General features: G+C 46.3%; 1 protein-coding gene across 1 annotated transcript in view; it reads right to left on the reverse strand.

The window, feature by feature from the left end:
- stat5a (signal transducer and activator of transcription 5a) overlaps positions 1 to 21918 on the reverse strand; it is a 109399-nt gene that overhangs the window by 47838 nt on the left and 39643 nt on the right. Inside the window, exon 2 of the mRNA XM_065006453.1 lies at positions 953 to 1014. The gene's annotated coding sequence lies outside the window, so the exon portion shown is untranslated. The remainder of the gene's footprint in view (positions 1 to 952; positions 1015 to 21918) is intronic.

Genomic DNA, 21918 nt, shown 5'->3' on the forward strand with positions numbered 1-21918 from the left:
TTTCCTATACACACATTCTAACCATATGAACGTACTATATTCCTGGCATGAGTAGCAGGGCGCTGAAATGTTGCGCGATTTTTAACAAAATGTTCAAAAAGTAGAGGGTAGGAGCAACAGGTTAAGACCCTACACCTGTAAGGTTGCTAAACAAAGAAAAAACGATTGTGAGAGCATGACAGATGGTTTAAATGCGTTCTGAGCTGGAGTGACATAAGCTAGGAGGTGGATTTAAATGACACAGAATGACCTCCGTCAGTCATCTCCGTCAGTCATCAGCAGGTGGCTATGAGCAGACTACGAAGAGGAACCATACAGGAAGAGCTGTGAGAATGTTCTACAGTGCTGTACCAGTCTATCCTGACCTGCTCTATACTAGTGTAGGACTGCCAGTCTGTACCACCCCATGCCCGCAACCATACACCCCGACACATAAACCACACAATGACACACTACTGTACACACACACACACACACACACACACCAATCATCATAGGAGCTGCTCTGTATCTGTGTCTGTGGTTGCTGGGAGTTGCCAGTAAGCAAACTCTGTCTAGCGGTGGGTTACTGACAGACAGACAGACTGACAGAATTAATCGGCCTCTGTGACCTTACCAGGCGCCCGGGTTCCCACCATTAGCACCTTAGTTGTCAACTCCACCAGAGGGTTAAGATAATTCCCCTCGGTCTAGTACTTACCACAACAGCCAAACACAGCGGCACAATGAGATCTGAGGGGAAGTGAAAGTTGCTCCCTTTTGCTTTTTTCTTCTTCAGCATTCACACTTTATCATTGAAGTGAATCTTGAGACTCTTTTGTGAGCCACCCACTTATAACGACATTAACTGACACACAACCCCGGATCGCAATATACAGTGCCCATTGACCGTTGACCCAATGAGAGATCTACACAGTGTAAAAAACTGAAAGGAGAAGGTCACACTGCTTACCTCGTCTTTAGGTCTTTGCTACCATGTAATAGCAGGATATTATGAAGAGGAGCACCCCAAACCTGAGAGAGAGGGAGAGAGAAAGAGAAAGAGGAAGTGAGTATAACCTTGCTTGCTACTGAGGAAGTCGTCTTTTTTTCAAAAGGACCACAACATTGACAAAATCTGATCACCAAAGCATTTCATGATGCTGTTCACTGGTGGAGAGCTCCCGCAAACCTTAGCACCTCTATGCTCTTTCAAAGCCTCTTATTTTAACCCCAATGTCATTTCAAAAATCAGAGTGGATAGCATACATATTAACTTCATTATGAATTTTTAAAGGAGGATGGGAGCTTGTGAATTTAAAAAAAATCATTTTTAGATAAAACTATACTAAAAATAATAACGTCACCAAATAACTGATTAAAACATACTATTTTGCAATGGTCTACAGTAGCCTCAACAGCATTCTTGTAGGGTAGCACCACGGTGTAGCCGGAGGACAGCTAGCTTCCGTCCTCCTCTGGGTACATTGACTTCAATACAAAACCTAGGAGGCACATGGCTTTCACCCCCTTCCATAGACTTACACAGTAATTATGACAACTTCCGGAGGGCGTCCTCCAACCTATCACAGCTCTTTCAGCATGAACTGACATGTTGTCGACCCAATCAAAGGATCAGAAAATGTATCTAGTACTGAAAGCACAATATACAGCTAGCTAGCACTGCAGGGCATAACATGTGGAGAGTGGTTGAATCAAAGAGAGACAGACAATAGTTGAACAGTTTTGAACAACTTAATTTCTTCCAAAATTTAGGAGAAGCAAGAGAGAGAGCGAGATTTCATCATTTCTTCCACTTTCAGTTTCACTAAACTAGCTATCTAGCTAGCTAGTTTAGCCTACTCAAACAGAGGGATGCTATGTTAGCTAGCTGGCTATGACTATCCAACACTGGAACTCTTCCAAGTCAAGGTAAGCTTTTGGTTTGACTAATTTATTGCCACCGGGGCCCGCCGGTGTAATTGCTTACTGACTGTAATATTACTGCATGATTGTAGCAAGGTTACTTGCATTAGTTATATTAGCTATGTTACTTAAGCTAATATGGTGACAACGATGTAGTCTGTGTGTAGAAGTTATGATATGGAATTGGCTGATTGGCTGATGTGTTGTGCATTGACATCCACAAGCATAGATGTGAGAAGGAATACAACGTGGCTGTTCTTTGTTTATTTAACTAGGCAAGTCAGTTAAGAACAAATTATTATTTACAATGACGGCTACCCCGGCCAACCCCGGACGACGTTGGGCCAATTGTGCACCGCCTTATAGGACACCCAATCACAACCGGATATGATGCAGCCTGGATTCGAACCAGGTACTGCGGTGGTGCCTCTTGCACTGAGATGCAGTGTCTCAGACGACTGCGCCACTTGGGAGCGCCACTTGATCAGTGAATGTGAACCGTGTTACGCATGATCAGGGGTGTATTCATTTCGCCGATTCTGTTGAAAAACGTTTCTTAAACAGAAACGGGTATAAACATACCAGAATTTGTCCAATAAAAATTCTCATTTGCAACTTTTGGACTAATGATTACACCCTATCAGCTAGATGCAGGCAAGAGTGTGCAAGGCTGTATTGAATGTGTCGCTGTCTGTCGATGTGTCACTGTGTGTCACCTCAACATTTTCTCTCGACCTGTGTGTACCTACGTTGGAAACTTTCATTCATAGCCCAGGTTGTAGCAACCTCATGGTGGGTACAGGGAAAATTCAAGTATCATGTAGTAGACTAAACCTATCGCTGTTACATTGAACTGGGTGAATGGAATATACATGACAGTCATCCAATATGCTGTGATAGAAATAAGGCCATGCTCATGAGAAATAAAAATCATCCTCTGTCATCATCGACACTGACAGCCACTGTCCCACACATATTGTCTATCTTGTCAAACACGTTGAATTCATATGCCACCAACAACAGTTAGTAGGCTAATGGTTCATATCAAGCTGTCCTGCCCCACGTATACCCAGAGACTACTGAGGGGCTGAGGGGTCTGGGTTAGGAGGAGCCTGCTGAGGCGATAGGGTTAGGAAGAGCCTGCTGAGGGGTATGGGTTAGGAGGAGCCTGCTGAGGCGATAGGGTTAGGAAGAGCCTGCTGAGGGGTATGGGTTAGGAGGAGCCTGCTGAGGCGATAGGGTTAGGAAGAGCCTGCTGAGGGGTATGGGTTAGGAGGAGCCTGCTGAGGTGATAGGGTTAGGAAGAGCCTGCTGAGGGGTATGGGTTAGGAGGAGCCTGCTGGGTTAGGCCTGATAGGGTTAGGAGCCTGCTGAGGCCCTGCTAGGGTTAGGAAGAGCCTGCTGAGGGGTATGGGTTAGGAGGGCTGAGTATGGGGTAGGGTTAGGAGGAGCCTGCTGAGGCGATAGGGGTGGGTTAGGAAGAGCCTGCTGAGGGGGAAGAGCCTGCTGAGGGGTATGGGTTAGGAGGAGCCTGCTGAGGCGATAGGGTTAGGAAGAGCCTGCTGAGGGGTATGGGTTAGGAGGAGCCTGCTGAGGCGAGGGTTAGGATGAGGGTTGGGTTAAGAGCCTGCTGAGGCTGAGGGTTATGGGTTAGGAGGAGCCTGCTGAGGCGATAGGGTTAGGAAGAGCCTGCTGAGGGGTATGGGTTAGGAGGAGCCTGCTGAGGCGATAGGGTTAGGAAGAGCCTGCTGAGGGGTATGGGTTAGGAGGAGCCTGCTGAGGCGATAGGGTTAGGAAGAGCCTGCTGAGGGGTATGGGTTAGGAGGAGCCTGCTGAGGCGATAGGGTTAGGAGGAGCCTGCTGAGGCGATAGGGTTAGGAGGAGCCTGCTGAGGCGATAGGGTTAGGAGAGCCTGAGCCTGCTGAGGGGGGTATGGGGGTAGGAGGAGCCTGCTGAGGGGTATGGGTTAGGCCTGCTGAGGCGATAGGGTTAGGAAGAGCCTGCTGAGGGGTATGGGTTAGGAGGAGCCTGCTGAGGCGATAGGGTTAGGAAGAGCCTGCTGAGGGGTATGGGTTAGGAGGAGCCTGCTGAGGCGATAGGGTTAGGAAGAGCCTGCTGAGGGGTATGGGTTAGGAAGAGCCTGCTGAGGCGATAGGGTTAGGAAGAGCCTGCTGAGGGGTATGGGTTAGGAGGCCTGCTGAGCCTGCTGAGGGGTATGGGTTAGGAGGAGCCTGCTGAGGCGATAGGGTTAGGAAGAGCCTGCTGAGGGGTATGGGTTAGGAGGAGCCTGCTGAGGCGATAGGGTTAGGAGGAGCCTGCTGAGGCGATAGGGTTAGGAGGAGCCTGCTGAGGCGATAGGGTTAGGAGGAGCCTGCTGAAGCGATAGGGTTAGGAGGAGCCTGCTGAGGGGTATGGGTTAGGAGGAGCCTGCTGAGGCATTAGGGATAGGAGAAGAGGAGCAGAGGGTCAGACCATGATTGATTAGGGAGACAACTCTTTCCTCTGGTTGGACCAGGAACAAGCAGAACATCAGGACACCACATGCTGTTGCTGTCCAGAGGCTCCAACCAAAACATTATTATTATCTTGATTTCTGTCTGGATCTCCTTCCACCGTCTCACACTCTCCCTCAAGTCTCCCTCCTTGTTTCTGCTCTCTAACACCTCCTCTCTCTCCCTACAAATGGCAGCCTGATGATTTCACCAGTCGTCCTCCCACTGCCCCCATCTCCCCCAAACAGACACACAACAACTGAGTCCAACAACATCCCGAACTCGTCTAGAATCAGTCAAGGTCCTGTGTTTAGTGCCTGGCGGACGTGGTGCTGGAGGAAGGCTGCAAAAATACAGACAAACAGACATGTGACCACCATAACCTACACAGCCCCGTAACCTATTTCAGGCTCGCTGCGCTGACTCAGGCCTGCTGTGCTCTGTTGTGCACGTACTGCAGCCGCACTGTGTCAGTCCACCACCTGTCAGTCCACCACCTAAGTACCTTTCCTTTCTCCTGACCACAACACTACCCTGGCAGACTGTCTCATGACTCCAATTTAACAGGATAGAATGGAGGAGGAGAGAGAAAAGGAGTGCGAAGGACAGAAAGGGCAATACATCAGCCAAATGGTCAATGTGGCGTGAAACAAGCTACATCCTGGTTCTTCACCTGTGACACATGACCTATGTGTCAGTCGGGGGTAAGACAGAAGTGACACCAAGGGAACCTACGTCGTTGGTCTGTTCAACACACACATACAGTATATACGACGCCTATCATATATGAGCTCAAAACATGACATATTAAGGATGTCAAATGTACAGTGGCTGTACCTTCACATTCTTTAGGTTCAATTAACCAGTCCAGGAGTATTAAGTTAATAATGCTCAAATATGTACAAGACTGGAGGTCTTTCCATCAAGTTCATGTTGTTATGGCGCAACAAGCCACCTGGTCTCAGAGAAAGATGTATAATACTATACATCCTCAAAGATGTATAATAAGTTGTGTCATCCAATTTGTATGGTATTGTACGACCAGGTAAGACGCATGATACTATATGTCCACTAATTCGCATGATATTGTATGACAGCTATTCCATTCATAATATAACCTAACATAAAGTAACATATAGTAAATGGAGTGTCACAGATTTACATACAAAATAATACGAATTGTCCTGAGACCACGTTGATCAAGAGCAACTATTAGCCTTTTACTGCAGTGGGCTAAATCAGGGTCACAGAGTTTCTTGGTAGTCTTAAACAAATCTACTTTGAAATAGAAGTATACACCTCACACACATGGTTATGCGCTTAAACAAAGAAGACACCTGTACCATGTCAGATAAAGAGTTGAAATGTATTAAATATTGAGTTTGCGTCCCAATAATACACTTTATATGCAGCATCACAGAAGACTGAAATATAACAAAACAGTTTGACATAGAAACACCCATTTCTTTCCCCCAATAATGTTTATTAATTATGAAATTATGAAAAATACGAACAACATTCCAACCATGAGGCCACTAGAGGGTGATTTGGTCATTTGACTGCAGGACTCCGACAATAGGAAGCACTGGTCATGGAGGTGAAATATAGCGTGATGACGATGCATCATAGGTCAACCAAGGTGAACTCACTTAATGGCCCCGAAAAGACCTTCATCTAATCTCAAACAGTACAATATTATCCTCTGTTAGTCAAGAAAAGACATTACTGTCTGACAGAAAAGACACATTGAGAGATATTACTGATATCAGACAATGTGTCCAGTTAGCAAAGGCTGACCAACCCAGATGTTTATCTGCAGCACAGACACAGGGCCACATACACACACTTCCACAATCAACACGTACGCCCACAAACACACGCAGTAGCAGCCCTATGCTTTAGTCAAGTACAAGCCTCGGTTGTCTCATCTTTACCTTGGCCTTCCCTTCAAAGACCGCCAGACCGTCCAGACCGCAACCCTCATGTTTCATCTTTATTACTCCTAAAGATGAAAAAGACATCGGCTACTTCACCCAAATCATTCTCACGCACAGACACTCAGCCCAGTGCCATTCTGACTAGATTTATTATACACAGACCGCAGAAGAAATGGAAGTGGTCTGAGAAAAAAATACACAAATATTTACAGAGACAAGCAGAGACCAATTGCATTTACAGGAAAACGCAATAATATTTTTTGTAATTATTCTTTCATTTCACCTTTATATAACCAGATAGGCCAGCTGAGAACAAGTTCTCATTTACAACTGTGACCTGGCCAAGATAAAGCAAAGCAGTGAGAAAAAAACAACAACACAGAGTTACACATGGGATAAAAAAACGTACAGTCAATAACACAATAGAAAAATCTGTATACATTGTGAGCAAATGAAGTAATGCGGTAAGGCAATAAATAGGCCAATAGTGCTTAAACTATGACAGACAAAATGAGATAAAAAATCCAGAAAATAATAAATTCATTAAAAATCCTACAATGTGATTTTCTGGAAATGTTTTTTCTCATTTTGTCTGTCATAGTTGAGAAGTGTACCTATGATGAAAATTACAGGCCTCTCTCATCTTTTTAAGTTGGAGAACTTGCACAATTGGTGGCTGGCTGACTAAATACTTTTTTGCACACTATATGTGCAGATGAGGATGTTCAAGTAGAAATACTGGTGTACAAAAGAGCAGAAAAACAAAAACAAATACGGGGATGAGGTAGGTAGTTGGTTGGATGGATGAGCTATTTACAGATGGACTGTGTACAGCTGCAGCGATCGGTAAGCTGCTCTGACAGCTGACGCTTAAAGTTATTGAGGGAGATATAAGTCTCCCAACTTCAGTGATTTTTGTAATTTGTTTCAGTCATTGGCAGCAGAGAACTAAAAGGAAATGCAGCCAAAGGAGGTGTTGGCTTTGGGGATGACCAGTGAAATATACCTGCTGGAGCGCGTGCTACGGGTGGGTGTTGCTATGGTGACCAGTGAGCTGAGATAAGGCGGAGATTTACCTAGCAAAGACTTATAGATGACCTGGAGCCGGTGGGTTTGGCGGTGAATATGAAGCGAGGGCCAGCCAACGAGAGCGTACAGGTCGCAGTGGTGGGTAGTATATGGGGCTTTGGTGACAAAACATGGCACTGTGACAGACTGCATCCAATTTGCTGAGTAGAGGGTTGGAGGCTATTTTGTAAATGACATCGCCAAAGTCAAGGATCGGTAGGATTTTACGAGGGTATGCTTGGCAGCATGAGTGAAGGAGGCTTTGTTGCGAAATAGGAAGCCGATTCTAGATTTAACATTTGATTGGAGAAGGAGAGTTGACAGTTTATTGTTGTCCACATATTCAGAACCGTCCAGAGTAGTGATGCAAGTCAGGCGGGCAGCGATCGGTTGAAGAGCATGCATTTAGTTTTACTAGCATTTAAGAGCAGTTGGAGGCCACAAAGGAGTGTTGTATGGCATTGACGCTCGTTTGGAGGTTTGTTAACACAGTGTCCAAAGAAGGGCCTCCACCCAGCTGGATGTGTTCCTTCACAACTAAGAGTCCCGCCAGCCTTGGTTGGGTTTGTGTGTTGGAATGTCAGTGTACTATATGGTAGAGCTGAGAGTAGGAACATAGAGAGTTTACTTTCAGACTGTTCATTGTGTAAAACATGTCCAGGAACCAGACATTTGTACCTGAGAAATACTTTGGATAGAAGCACCTAGGAGACATAGAGGGGGAAGGAAGTGCCCCCAGGTCCATGTCTGTCTCACAGCTCTTTGGCTTCCAGTTCCTATACGAGGAGATCATATCCTTTCTGTTTGTGATATTCCAAGCTGTCCTCCCAGTGATTGCTACAGAGGAAATCAATTCACAGTAAATTAGGAAGTCAAGGCAGCTGGATTAGAAAAAAAGATTTCCTGTTCAAAGCCAACAGAGAATGAGAACGGAGAGTAATCAGCCAGTCAGTCAGTAGGGGCTGAAACATCTGTCCCTTACTTTACTACTTTACGAAACAGATGCAGAGACAAGGTGTTACAATACTGGCCCTATTTACTGTAAATATGCTGAGTGACCCCCCACTCACACAGAGAATCATCTCCATTCATAACTAAATAGAACTCTGAGATAGTAAACTAAAAGACATGGTGGCTGATGGTCCAGTTGCTGCACAACAAAGCATATCCTCTCTCTCTTGTTTTGACTCTAAATCTACAGCATTTCACTGATAAACCAGCACCTGGTAATTCCTGCTGCTATTTTTAAATGCTAACAGCCAGTCAGTCAGCCAGCCAGACTGAGCTTTAAAAAAAAAATGGAATACAGAAAAAAAAAGAAAGCCAGGCTTCTCACTCAACTGCTACGTCTCAGATGGGTCAAAGTGCCTCTGGGGAGAAGAGGCGGGAAAAAGTCTCACTGAGAACAAGTGACCATCAGGGAGTCAGCAAAAGGCAGAAAACATCATTGGTATTTGACATACAACGGGATTACACACGTTTCCTTTTCTTTGATGGCAGACACTGTGTGTCTTGAATCCTGTCAGTGAGAAAAGGAGAGGAAAGCACACAGTGCGAAGCATCAACCATCACTCTCCCGAGCTCAGTCTCAGTGACTCCACTGGAACCACTATGTCCCTGTGGTTCGTTATGTATGGCCCTCTACCACCACAGGTGATAGAACCGCAGTGGGTGGGCCTATTATCCTCTACAGTCTACAGCAGTGTGTTACTGTGTCTGTCTACAACCTTATAGTGATAAGATTATTAACAGAGAGAGAGTAAGTCTAGGCTACAATTAAGAGTCAGTCCTTAACCTTGAGGGGTCGCTCTACTCCACTCTCTCCACTGGACACTGTGTGTGTGTGTGTGTGTGTGTGTGTGTGTGTGTGTGTGTGTGTGTGTGTGTGTTGTGCATCTCCAAATTGCGACTCCAGGATGTCGAACAAGATCTCCAGTAAATCTATTAATATCTCCATTCATGTTACACATTGTATAGAATGAAAGTGTTGGGGCTCTTTTTACAAGAAGTCTATGTCACCCACTCTTTCCTCTTAGGAGAAACAGCATTTCACTTACACAAGTACTTCCTGTTAGGTACTTATATGGCAAACTGCCGCACCACCAACCATGTGAAACTCACAGCTTGTTAGATCGTGATGACACCTACCACCCAACTAAAAAACACACAAATCAACCCATGGTGGACTTTATAACATTATAACATATGTTGACAAAGAACATTATAAATTCAAGTGAGTCATGTGACTGCAAATAGAAGCACATTTACTCTACTACAGAAAGCAGAAGACACATCAATGATTTACCTCAAATATCCAGGTTCTCCAACCTAAATCAACTTTACTACAGTGCAAAAAAATCCAAATGACAACTTCCTCATTAGCATATTTAACATGCAAACTGATTGCAGCAATACCTTTAAGTCAGATGCATGACACTGACATTTAAGGTTATACAGAGACAGGGGAAATGCCTGTGACAACTCAGCACTGTACAAAGGCCAGGTATAGAGAGAGAACAAGTTCTCATTTACAAATGCGACCTGGCCAAGATGAAGCAAAGCAGTGCGACACAAACAACACAGAGTTACACATGGGATAAACAAACGTACAGTCAATAACGCATTAGAAAGATCTATATAATGTGTGCAAATGTAGTAAGATTAGGGAGGTAAGGAAATAAATAGATGTGCAGAAGATGAATGTGGAAGTAGAGATACTGGGGTGCAAAGAAGCAAAAACATAAATAACAATATGGGGATGAGGTAGTTGCGTGGGCTATTTACAGATGGGCTGTGTACAGGTGCAATGATCGGTAAGCTGCTCTGACAGCTGATGCTTAAAGTTAGTGAGGGAGATATAAGACTCCAGCTTCAGTGATTTTTGCAATTTGTTCGAGTCATTGGCAGCAGAGAACTGGAAGGAAAGGCGGCCTTGGGGGACGACCAATGAAATATACCTGCTGGCTGCTGGTGGGTTCTGGTATAGGTACCAGTGAGCTGAGATAAGGCGGGGCTTTACCTAGCAAAGACTTATAGATGACCTGGTGACGGTGGGTTTGGCGATGAATATGAAGCGAGGGCCAGCCAATGAGAGCATACAGGTCGCAGTGGTGGGTAGTATATGGGGCTTTGGTGAGAAAACGAATGGCACTGTGATAGACAACATCCAATTTGCTGATTAGAGTGTTGGACGCTATTTTGTAAATGACATCGCCGAAGTCAAGGATCGGTAGGATAGTCAGTTTTACGAGGGTATGTTTGGCAGCATGAGTGAAGGAGGCTTTGTTGCGAAATAGGAAGCCGATTCTAGATATAATTTGGACTCTGGAAGGAGAGTTTAAAGTCTAACCAGACACCTAGGTATTTGTTGTGGTCCACATATTCTAAGTCAGAACCGTCCAGAGTAGTGATGCTAGTCGGGCGGGCGGGTGCGGTCAGCGATCGGTTGAAGAGCATGCATTTAATTTTACTTGCATTTAAGAGCCGTTGGAGGCCACGGAAGGAGTGTTGTATGGCATTGAAGCTCATCTGGAGGTTTGTTAACACAATGTCCACAAAAGGGCCAGAAGTATACAGAATGGTGTCATCTGCATAGAGGTGGTTCAGAGAATCGCCAGCAGCAAGAGCGACATCATTGATGTATACAGAAAAGAGTCGGCCAAAGAATTGAACCCTGTGGCACCCCCATAGAGACTGCCAGAGGTCCGGTCAACAGGCCCTCCGATTTGACACACTGAACTCTATCTGAGAAGTAGTTGGTGAACCAGGCGAGGCAGTCATTTGAGAAACCAAGGCTGTTGAGTCTGTCGATAAGAATGCGGTGATTGACAGAGTCGTAAGCCTTGGCCAGGTCGATGAAGATGGCTGCACAGTATTGTATTTTATCGATGGCGGTTATGATATCGTTTAGGACTTTCACGTGGCTGAGGTGCACCCATGACCAGCTCGGAATCCAGATTGCATAGCGGAGAAGGTACGGTGGGATTCAAAATGGTCTGGGATCTGTTTGTTAACTTGGCTTTAGAAGACTTTAGAGAGGCAGGTCAGGATAGATATAGGTCTTTAACAGTTTGGGTCTAGAGTGTCTCCCCCTTTGAAGAGATGGATGACCACGGCAGCTTTCCAATCTTTAGGGATCTCAGATGATAAGAAAGAGAGGTTGAACAGGCTAGTAATAAGGGTTCCAACAATTCCGGCAGATAATTTTAGAAAGAGAGGGTCCAGATTGTCTAGCCCAGCTGATTTGTAGGGGTCCAGATTTTGCAACTCTTTCAGAACATCAGTTATCTGGATTTGGGTGAAGGAGAAATGAGGGAGGCTTGGGCGAGTTGCTGTGGGGAGTGGAGGGCTGTTGATCGGGGTAGGTGTAGCCAGGTGGAAAGCATGGCCAGCCGTAGAAAAATGCTTATTGAAGTTTAAATTCTCAATAATTGTAGATTTATCGGTGGTGACAGTGTTTCCTAGCCTCAGTGAAGTGGGCAGCTGGGAGGAGGTCCTCTTATTCTCCATTTTACTTTACAGTGTCCCTTTTTGGAGTTTGTGCTACAGGATGCAAATGTCTGCCTCAACTAACATCAAGGCGGTGGCCCGTTCCTGTAGGTTCATGCTCTACAACATCCGCAGAGTACGACCCTGCCTCACACAGGAAGCGGCGCAGGTCCTAATCCAGGCACTTGTCATCTCCCGTCTGGATTACTGCAACTCGCTGTTGGCTGGGCTCCCTGCCTGTGCCATTAAACCCCTACAACTCATCCAGAACGCCGCAGCCCGTCTGGTGTTCAACCTTCCCAAGTTCTCTCACGTCACCCCGCTCCTCCGCTCCCTCCACTGGCTTCCAGTTGAAGCTCGCATCCGCTACAAGACCATGGTGCTTGCCTACGGAGCTGTGAGGGGAACGGCACCTCAGTACCTCCAGGCTCTGATCAGGCCCTACACCCAAACAAGGGCACTGCGTTCATCCACCTCTGGCCTGCTCGCCTCCCTACCACTGAGGAAGTACAGTTCCCGCTCAGCCCAGTCAAAACTGTTCGCTGCTCTGGCCCCCCAATGGTGGAACAAACTCCCTCACGACGCCAGGACAGCGGAGTCAATCACCACCTTCCGGAGACACCTGAAACCCCACCTCTTTAAGGAATACCTAGGATAGGATAAAGTAATCCCTCTCACCCCCCCTTAAAAGATTTAGATGCACTACTGTTCCACTGGATGTCATAAGGTGAATGCACCAATTTGTAAGTCGCTCTGGATAAGAGCGTCTGCTAAATGACTTAAATGTAAATGTAAATGTAAAAAGCTAGCCTTTGCCTGTGTATATTGGTTCCTAACTTCCCTGAAAAGTTGCATATCGCGGGGGCTATTCGATGCTAATGCAGTACGCCACAGGATTTTTTGTGCTGGTCAAGGGCAGTCAAGTCTGAAGTGAACCAAGGGCTATATCTGTTCTTAGTTCTACATTTTTTGAATGGGGCATGCTTATTTAAGATGGTGAGGAAAGCACTTTTAAAGAATAACCAGGCATCCTCTACTGATGGAATCAGGTCAATATCCTTCCAGGATACCCAGGCCAGGCCTGCTTGCTGAAGTGTTTTAGGGAGCGTTTGACAGTGATGAGGGGTGGTCGTTTGACCGCAGACCCATTACGGACAGGCAATGAGGCAGTGATCACTGAGATCCTGGTTGAAGACAGCAGAGGTGTATTTTTAGAGGGCGGGTTTGTCAGGATGATATCTATGAGGGTCCCCGTGTTTATGGATTTAGGGTTGTACCTGGTATGTTCCTTGATAATTTGTGTGAGGAAACCTAGTTTAGGTTGTAGGACGGCCGGGGTGTTAAGCATATCCCAGTTTAGGTCACCTAACAGTACAAACCCTGAAGATAAATGGGGGGGGGGCAATTAATTCACATATGGTGTTCAGGGCACAGCTGGGGCCTGATGGGGGTCTATAACAAGCGGAAACAGTGAGATACTTATTTCTGGAAAGGTGGACTTTTAAAAGTAGAAGCTCAAACTGTTTGGGCACAGACCTGGATAGCATGACAGATCTCTGTGGTAGATTGCAACTCCACCCACTTTGGCAGTTCTATCTTGGCAGAAAATATTGTAGTTGGGGATGGACATTTCAGAATTTTTGGTGGCCTTCCTAAGCCAGGATTCAGACACGGCTAGGACATTAGGGTTGGCTTAGTGTGCTAAGGCAGTGAATTAAACAAACTTAGGGAGGAGGCTTCTGATGTTAACATGCATGAAACCAAGGCCTTTACAGTTACAGAAGTCAACAAATGATAGCACCTGGGGAATAGGAGTGGAACTGGGGGCTACAGGGCCTGGGTTAACCTCTACATCACCATAGGAACAGAAGAGGAGTAGGATACGGCTAAAGGCTATAAGAACTGGTCGTCTAGTGTGTTGGAGATAAAGAATAAAAAGAGCAGATTTCTGGGCGTGGTAGAATAGATTCAGGGCATAATGTACAGACAATGGTATGGTAGGATGTGAGTACAGTGGAGGTAAACCTAGGCGTAGAGTGATGATGAGAGAAGTTTCGTCTCTGGAGGCACCAGTTAAGCCAGGTGAGGTCTCCGCATGTGTGTGGGGTGGGACAAAAGAGCTATCTAAGGTATGTTGAGAGGGACTGGGGGCTCTGCAGTGAAATAAAACAATAAGAACTAGCCGAGACAGCAGTAGACAAGGCATATTGACCTACAGAGAGTCATGAAGCAATCACAGGTGTTGATCAGGAGAGCTAAGACAACAATGGGTAAATGGAGATGAATGGGCAGAGCGGGTCAGTTAGGTACATACAGGACCTGAGTTCGAGGCTGGGGCCGATAGGTAAACAAAATGAGGTACCTGTTATTGAACCAGTCCAGGTGGCATCAGCTGTGTAGCCAAGTGATCAAAGGGTCAAAAGAGCAGCAATAGGGGGAACTCCTAAAGATAAATGGTATACAGATATCGGATCTTAATTTGACCAGTGTCTCACTGCAGGAAAATAATCCTGCAGCAACAGGAAATGTAAACTACTGTGTGGATTATAAATAATGGACATTTTTGTAGGATCTCATACATTTCAGTTAGGGAAAATCAAGTCTGTAATTTTATGTGGGAATTACAATCTTTAGAAGCCTTTTTAAACCTTGAACACGTTTGCATTAAAATGTCCTGCAACAACAGGGTGATCAAATTAATATCCTACACCTGTAGGGACTTACTGTTCTTATTGACTGACTGCCTGGACTGACTGCACACACCACACAGGCTGGCAGGCTGTTAGGAATATCTTCATGAACATCAAACAAGCAGTATGACTGCGACAACACTGCCCTCCCTGCCTGCCTCTGCACTGCGGCTGGCTGTGTCAACCCCTTACCTCCCCTACACACACACTCTCTCTCTCTCTCTCTCTCAATTCAATTCTCTCCCTTTCCCTCTCTCACAGTCTTTCTCACCTCGTCCACTCCCCCCCACTCTCTTTCTCCTCTCCCACTCAATTCAATTCAAAGGGCTTTATTGGCATGAGAAACAAACTCAGCAAAAAAAGAAACGTCCTCTCACTGTCAACTGTGTTTATTTTCAGAAAACCTAACGTGTAAATATTTGTATGAACATAAGATTCAACAACTGAGACTTACACTGAACAAGTTCCACAGACATGTGACTAACAGAAATGGAATAATGTGTCCCTCCACCTCCAAATCGATCCCGCTCCAGAGTACAGGCCTCAGTGTAACGCTCATTCCTTCGACGATAAACGTAACTCCGACCATCACCCCTGGTGAGACAAAACCGCGACTCGTCAGTGAAGAGCACTTTTTGCCAGTCCTGTCTGGTCCAGCGACGGTGGGTTTGTGCCCAAAGGCAACGTTGTTGACGGTAATATCTGGTGAGGACCTGCCTTACAACAGACCTACAAGCCCTCAGTTCAGCCTCTCTCAGCCTATTGCGGACAGTCTGAGCACTTATGGAGGGATTGTGTGTTCCTGGTGTAACTCGGGCAGTTGTTGTTGCCATCCTGTACCTGTCCTGCAGGTGTGATGTTCGGATGTACCGATCCTGTGCAGGTGTTGTTACACGTGGCCTGTCACTGCAAGGACTATCTGCTGTCCATCCTGTCTCCCTGTAGCGCTGTCTTAGGCATCTCACAGTACCGACATTGCAATTTATTGTCCTGGCCACATCCGCAGTCCTCATGCCTCCTTGCAGCATGCCTAAGGCACGTTCACGCAGATGAGCAGGGTGTTGGTGTTTTTCAGAGTCAGTAGAAAGGCCTCTTTAGTGTCCTAAGTTTTCAAAACTGTGACCTTAATTGCCTACCGTCTGTAAAATGTTAGTGTCTTGACGACCGTTCCACAGGTGCATGTTCATGAATTGTTTACGGTTCATTGAACAAGCATGGGAAACAGTGTTTAAACCCTTTACAATGAAGATTTTTACGAATTATCTTTGAAAGACAGGATCCTGAAAAAGGGACGTTTCTTTTTTTGCTGAGTTTATGTTTACATTGCCAAAGCAAGTAAAATAGATAATAAACAAAAAGTGAAATAAACAACAGAAAATGAACAGTAAACATTACACTCCAAAGGAATAGAGACATTACAAATGTCATATTATGACTATATACCGTGTTGTAAACGATGTGGAAATAGTTTAAGTACAAAAGGGAAAATTAATCAATATAAATATGGGTTGTATTTACAATGGTGCTTGTTCTTCACTGCTTGCCCTTTTCTTGTGGCATCAGGTCACAAGAAATGCTGCTGTGATGGCACACTTTAGTATTACACCTAATAAATATAGGAGTTTATCAAAATTGGATTTCTTTTCAAATTCTTTGTGGGTCTGTGTAATCTCTCTCTCTCTCCCCCCTCCACTCTCTCTCCCCCTCCACTCTCTCTCCGCAACTTTCACGGCACCATGGCTGGCTCTGTGCATAGTCACACTGTCCCCCTGCCAAGGTTTATAAATAACTTCTGAAGTAACAGCTGAGTGTAAAATTAAGCGCTTAACCTACATCCAGCGTGTCCAGCCCACATAGCGGCATCTGTCTCTCTCCCCCTACCCAACCCAACCCCCAGATGGATCCAGACTAAGAGGGGGGAGCACTGCAGTCCAAAGGGCACGTTTTCAAACAGACGCAGCAGTTCCAGGTGAGTCTGTGATAGCCAGGACCCTGAGGAATGGGAGTGGGGGGCGGTAGCTTCATGATTTAGAGGTGGGGTGTTAAGGGAGTGTCCCAGGCAGATATAGGCAACTGAGAAACCTTGGACCGTCAAGAGAGTGCAATGGTTAGGATATAACGCCGTAGAAATGTTGTGTTGACCTCCACTGTAACCCCTCACATCATGACATCACAGCAGACCACTCGGTCTAGTAGAGTCCTGCCTGGCTGGCTGCAAACATTAGGCATGGACAAAGTGCAGCTTGCTTGTCAACAAATCAACTTGCCAGTAGATAGGAAGCCAAACACAGAATGTGAAACTCCCAGTAAAGACCAGACCAGTGAGGATGGATTCCAGCCAAGGCCATCCAGCGGACTGGACAGAGAGACTAGCCTCAATAGAGACTGTGAACAGGCTCATGTCAGGGACACTGCATTGGACTTTACGGGTTGTATTGTGCTAGCTACAGTAGACGTTCCGATGATCATCTCTGCTGTACCCCCAGAGGACAACACATGACTGGGTCTGTGAGGTGTTGAGAGGGAAAGAGGAGGGAGGCGTCAGGAGACAGAGACAAAAGAAGCCCTTTGTGCCTCCTAGTTCCAGCCCAGAGGGGTTGACACTACAGACGTGACAGGATTAGCATGCTTCCATCAACCCAACCCTACCTCCCATCACCATATTTACTGTATACAGTAGACTCAACATGACACGGCTCATCGGTTTTCTACCAAGGTCATGTAGGTAATACTTTAGGTGGGTTCTGGCGATGGATGCCCCTGGGCATAATGTGCATGTGTGTGCGTTCACACGTGCTCATCCCTCCATGTGCACATTTGCTTCCAGCTGTGGGTTGGGGAGATTTAGATTTTAATGAATAATACGGGCAGAAAAATCCCCGCTGGGAGTCCAACATGTAGCAGGACATCACATCATGGTCTGGTCTCTCTGCCCTATGGTTTATCCCTCCTCTCCCAGCAGCACCACTGTCTGCCTGTCTGCCAGTTCCTGTCTGCCAGTTCCTGTCTGCCAGTTCCTGTGTGTTCTTCACAGCCTCACTGCACAGCAGGACCCTCCACTAACACATCCACACAACACATCCTACGGGTAGGAACATCAATGTTGCTGCCGTGCTATGTTGTTGTCTTAGGTCTCTCTGTATGTAGTATTGTGGTGTCTCTCTTGTCGTGATGTGTGTTTTGTCCTGTATATTTCTTTTATTTAGTATTTTTAATCCCAGCCCCTGTCCCCCCAGGAGGCCTTTTGCCTCTTGGTAGGCCGTCATTGTAAATAAGAATGTGTTCTTAACTGACTTGCCTAGTTAAATAAAGGTCAAATAAAACAATTAAACAGTTGATTGGCGCGTGGCTACTGAATAATTGTTACATTTACATTTGTTTGTGTGTGTGTGTGTGCATGTCTGTGTGTGTGTGGGTATGTCTGAGTATACAGACTGGTGATAGTGGAACTAAGGCTATGTTGGCACAGTCTGTCTGTCTGCAGAGGACATTGGTCTAAATGAGCATGGCTAAAAGGGTCATCGTGGTCACATGTTTGTCATTAACTTCATGACAAACTTGTGACCTCCATGCAGGCCCAGGGCTGGGCTCCTCTTGAAGAACAGAGTAGTAGGGTGGTTACGAGACACACACACACAAAGCTTTATTCATACTGAACATAACAACAGCTCTTCATAGAGAGGTCGATGTAACCATCAAAGGACTTGTCACCATCTGATGGGAGCAGGGATACTGAGGGCTGCTGAGTAAAGCAGGAGAGAGGGCAGTGCTCTGTAAAGAGGGACAGCCACATGTTGACACGCTAATGAATCGCATAATGAAGCGTATTCAACAGGGGTGGTTCCAAGGCCTGTCTCTGGGCCCTTTACGGCCGGGGCCTGATAGAATCATTACGCTGTTCGGAGCAGGAACAATGGAGGGACACAGAGGGCTTTGATCATGAGACCGACCCAAGGGAGATGGATGGGGAGCTTGGCTAAGAGGACCCCTCGTGAACCGCCCTGGGGAGGGACGAGTGTAGAGAGGATGAAGGATAACGGATTGCAGGATGACTGGTTTATGCATCCCCACTTCTCCAAACTTTATAACCTTCTGAGATGAAAAGGGGAACTAAGGAAGAAAACCTGTTATAAAAGGCAGTGTAACTCTGCACATGGGTCGACTGACTCCCACTACCACTTAGCCCCATCGATCAGGTGCGTCACGCACACACGTTGCTAAGGAGAAGTCGGCCAAGTGAACCTGTTGCACTCCGCTGGCGAACACACGCTGCCAGATTGAAAGGCCCAACGCTACCTACTGAGAGGAGGCGAGAGAAAAGACATCAGTGATGTCATTACTATCTATCCAGCTGTAGAATACTAATACGCCGCCAGTCAATAACAGAACATCTACCCTATGTAGTGCACTACCAGTGTCAATGGCAGCAGCAGTACACAAACACAGACACACACACGCACGCACGCACGCACGCACGCACGCACGCACGCACGCACGCACGCACGCACGCACGCACGCACGCACACACACACACACACACACACACACACACACACACACACACACACACAGTCTTGACCCATGGACAGATCCCATTGTATTGTTGTAAAATGGGGAAGATGATACCCCCCCCCCCCCTCCCCTCCAACTGTGCTAGTCAGTACAGCCTTGGAAATGAGAACACTATGACCTGCTAGCTGTGATTATGGGGTGCAGAGAAAGGAGGAAAGACATAGAGACATTACGCACACTCACACACACAGCAAACACACACAGAGTAGACAGGCTCTCACTGTGAATAAGCCTCATTTTGACGGACATTTTCACACAGCAGCCAGACTCAAAATGTGTGGTATTATTTGGATCCTGAGAACCAGGTAGGCCAGAGAGCACTCCGCCTCTTTCTTCACCCACACCCCCTTTTACATCCCCTCAGTGGGATACAGAGAGAAGAGGGTGTCTTGGATGTTTGAACAGAAGGAAGAGCACACTTACAAAAGAAACACACGCCCTAAATGTCCACCATACTGCATGTCAATATTGATGACAGTCAAAACGAGACACTGTGAAATGCTCATGGGGTGTTACTTGTGTGTGTCAAAATGACTGCTATCTATTGTAGGCTACAGGACTGTCAGTCTATCTCGCTCCGCCTGAGAGTCTAGCAGCAATAATGTCCTCCTGACTGGTTCTATAGGGAAAGGGGGGATACCTAGGCAGCTGTACAACTGAACGCATTCAACTGAAATGTGTCTTCCTCATTTAACCCAACCTGGGAATACTGAGTGGAGGGAAATGCCTGAGCGTTGCTCTATCTGGGAAATTGAGCTCCTTCTAAATAATTTGGGCATTGTGGCTAAGCACAAAGACCAACCCACACAGCGTGGAGGAGACGAGAGAAATATCAATCTGAGAAAAAGGTGGTTGCTTGGGTTTTACTTTGATTAGTTAACTAAAAAGCATCTTAACCTCAGCACACATTCTTGACAACCCAACTTTCTGTTTCTGGTTCTACATTCGTTACTGACTGAGAAATAGATATAAACAGCTAAACCTGGGCTGCCAATCCCAACCAGAAGTGAAGCCAGAACCCGACATAGCTCATTGGCAGCACTTCTATTTAAAAACCAAAAGGACCTATTTCTATACTGTAATTCTGTAGGGGGCGTGACGGGAGCAGCGCGCATACATGGCAATCGAAAGGCATTCTCTGACTACACAGATCCATGGACAGCCTCAGACTACGCGTCTCGACGCAACACAGAGGCCTCAGCTCTCTAAAAGAATAGTAGCCTCTCTGTGTGTGTGTGTGTGTGTGTGTGTGTGTGTGTGTGTGTGTGTGTGTGTGTGCGCCCTTCTCCTCCCCCACCTCTTATAGAGCACCAGAGGCTGGAAAGCAGTTACTTCCATGTCAGTGGCTGGAACATTCGGAGACTGCAGAGTGATGGAAGGGGAGGGCAGGGCAACAAGTAGAAAGCAGAATCAATCAAAGCACACAGCTCATAGCCTGCATGGGAAAAGACTGTGGCCGCATATATGGGTGATCAAGCACAGTCCGCCATTGACAACTGCTCAATGCAGTCATGCTGATGTGGTGACCTACTTGGGCTTCATTTACACAAGCAGCCCAATTCAGATATGTTGCCCAATTATTAGCAAAAGAGCTGATCTGATTGATTAAAATACCAATTAGTGGGAAAATATCTGTGTAAACGCAGCCATAATGGCAAGAATAATTCAGATTTGTTGATTGTCTGTGAGATGCAAGAACACAACACAGCATAAGAGCTAGTCATACACAGCTGTCATAATAAATGTTGCTTCTGCAAGACTATGTTCTAGAAGAGGTATTCCTGTACCCCCAGGGGTACGTGCAATGTCGTTGGGGGCACGGCAAATAAAAATGGGATTCATATTTTAAAAAATTGAATATATAAATTTTTCTTTTTTCTTCACATTTTCAAACAGTCCATTTATATATTTTTTACCCCCCTCGCCTGAGTAGCCTCGTTTCACTGCCAAAAATGAAATCACACCATCCAGTGTCCAGAGAAAAAGCAACACAATTGTCACGCCCTGACGCCCGGGGGTGTTCTAGTTCAATATTTCTATGTTGGTGTTTTGTATGGTTCCCAATTAGAGGCAGCTGGTAATCGTTGCCTCAAATTGGGGATCATATTTAGGTAGCCATTTTTCCCACCTGTGTTTGTGGGATATTGTTTTGTGTTTGTGCATGTGCACCACTACTTTCACGTTTCGTTGTTGGTTTATTGTTTGTGTTTAAAGTTTCACCGTAATAATCACGCTGCACCTTGGTCCGTCTCTCCTCCTCACGATCGTGACAGAATATCCCACCAAGCAAGGACCAAGCAGCGTGTGACGGAGGTATAGGAGTTTTGGACCTGGGAAGAAATGATGGGAGGTTGTGAGACCTTTCCTTGGAAGGAGACACCATGGAAGGTGGAAGGAAACAGAAGACACCGGGGACCGCGGCCACAGAAACCACAAGATTTTTTTTGGGGGGGCGGGGGGGGGGCCACAAGGGGTGGTCGTCGGAGCAGCGGAGCGTGGAAGAGCGGGTCATCAGTCCGGTGCCATCTGTGCCAGCGTCCCGTACTCACCCTGAAGAGCCAGAGACCGTCAGGGTGTAGATGGAGAAGTTGGGAGAGAGAGAGATGAGAGAAATGTGTGGTGTGCACGGCATCCGACCTGAAGAGTATGTCCTGTGCCAGCTCTCCGCACCCTTCCTGAAGTGCATGTCACCAGTCCGGTGCCACCTGTGCCGGCTCCACGCACCTGGCCTCCAGTGTGCCTCCCCAGTCCGGTACGTCCTGTGCC

Source organism: Oncorhynchus nerka, linkage group LG21, assembly GCF_034236695.1.
Source record: "Oncorhynchus nerka isolate Pitt River linkage group LG21, Oner_Uvic_2.0, whole genome shotgun sequence".
NCBI classification, from domain to species: domain Eukaryota; kingdom Metazoa; phylum Chordata; class Actinopteri; order Salmoniformes; family Salmonidae; genus Oncorhynchus; species Oncorhynchus nerka.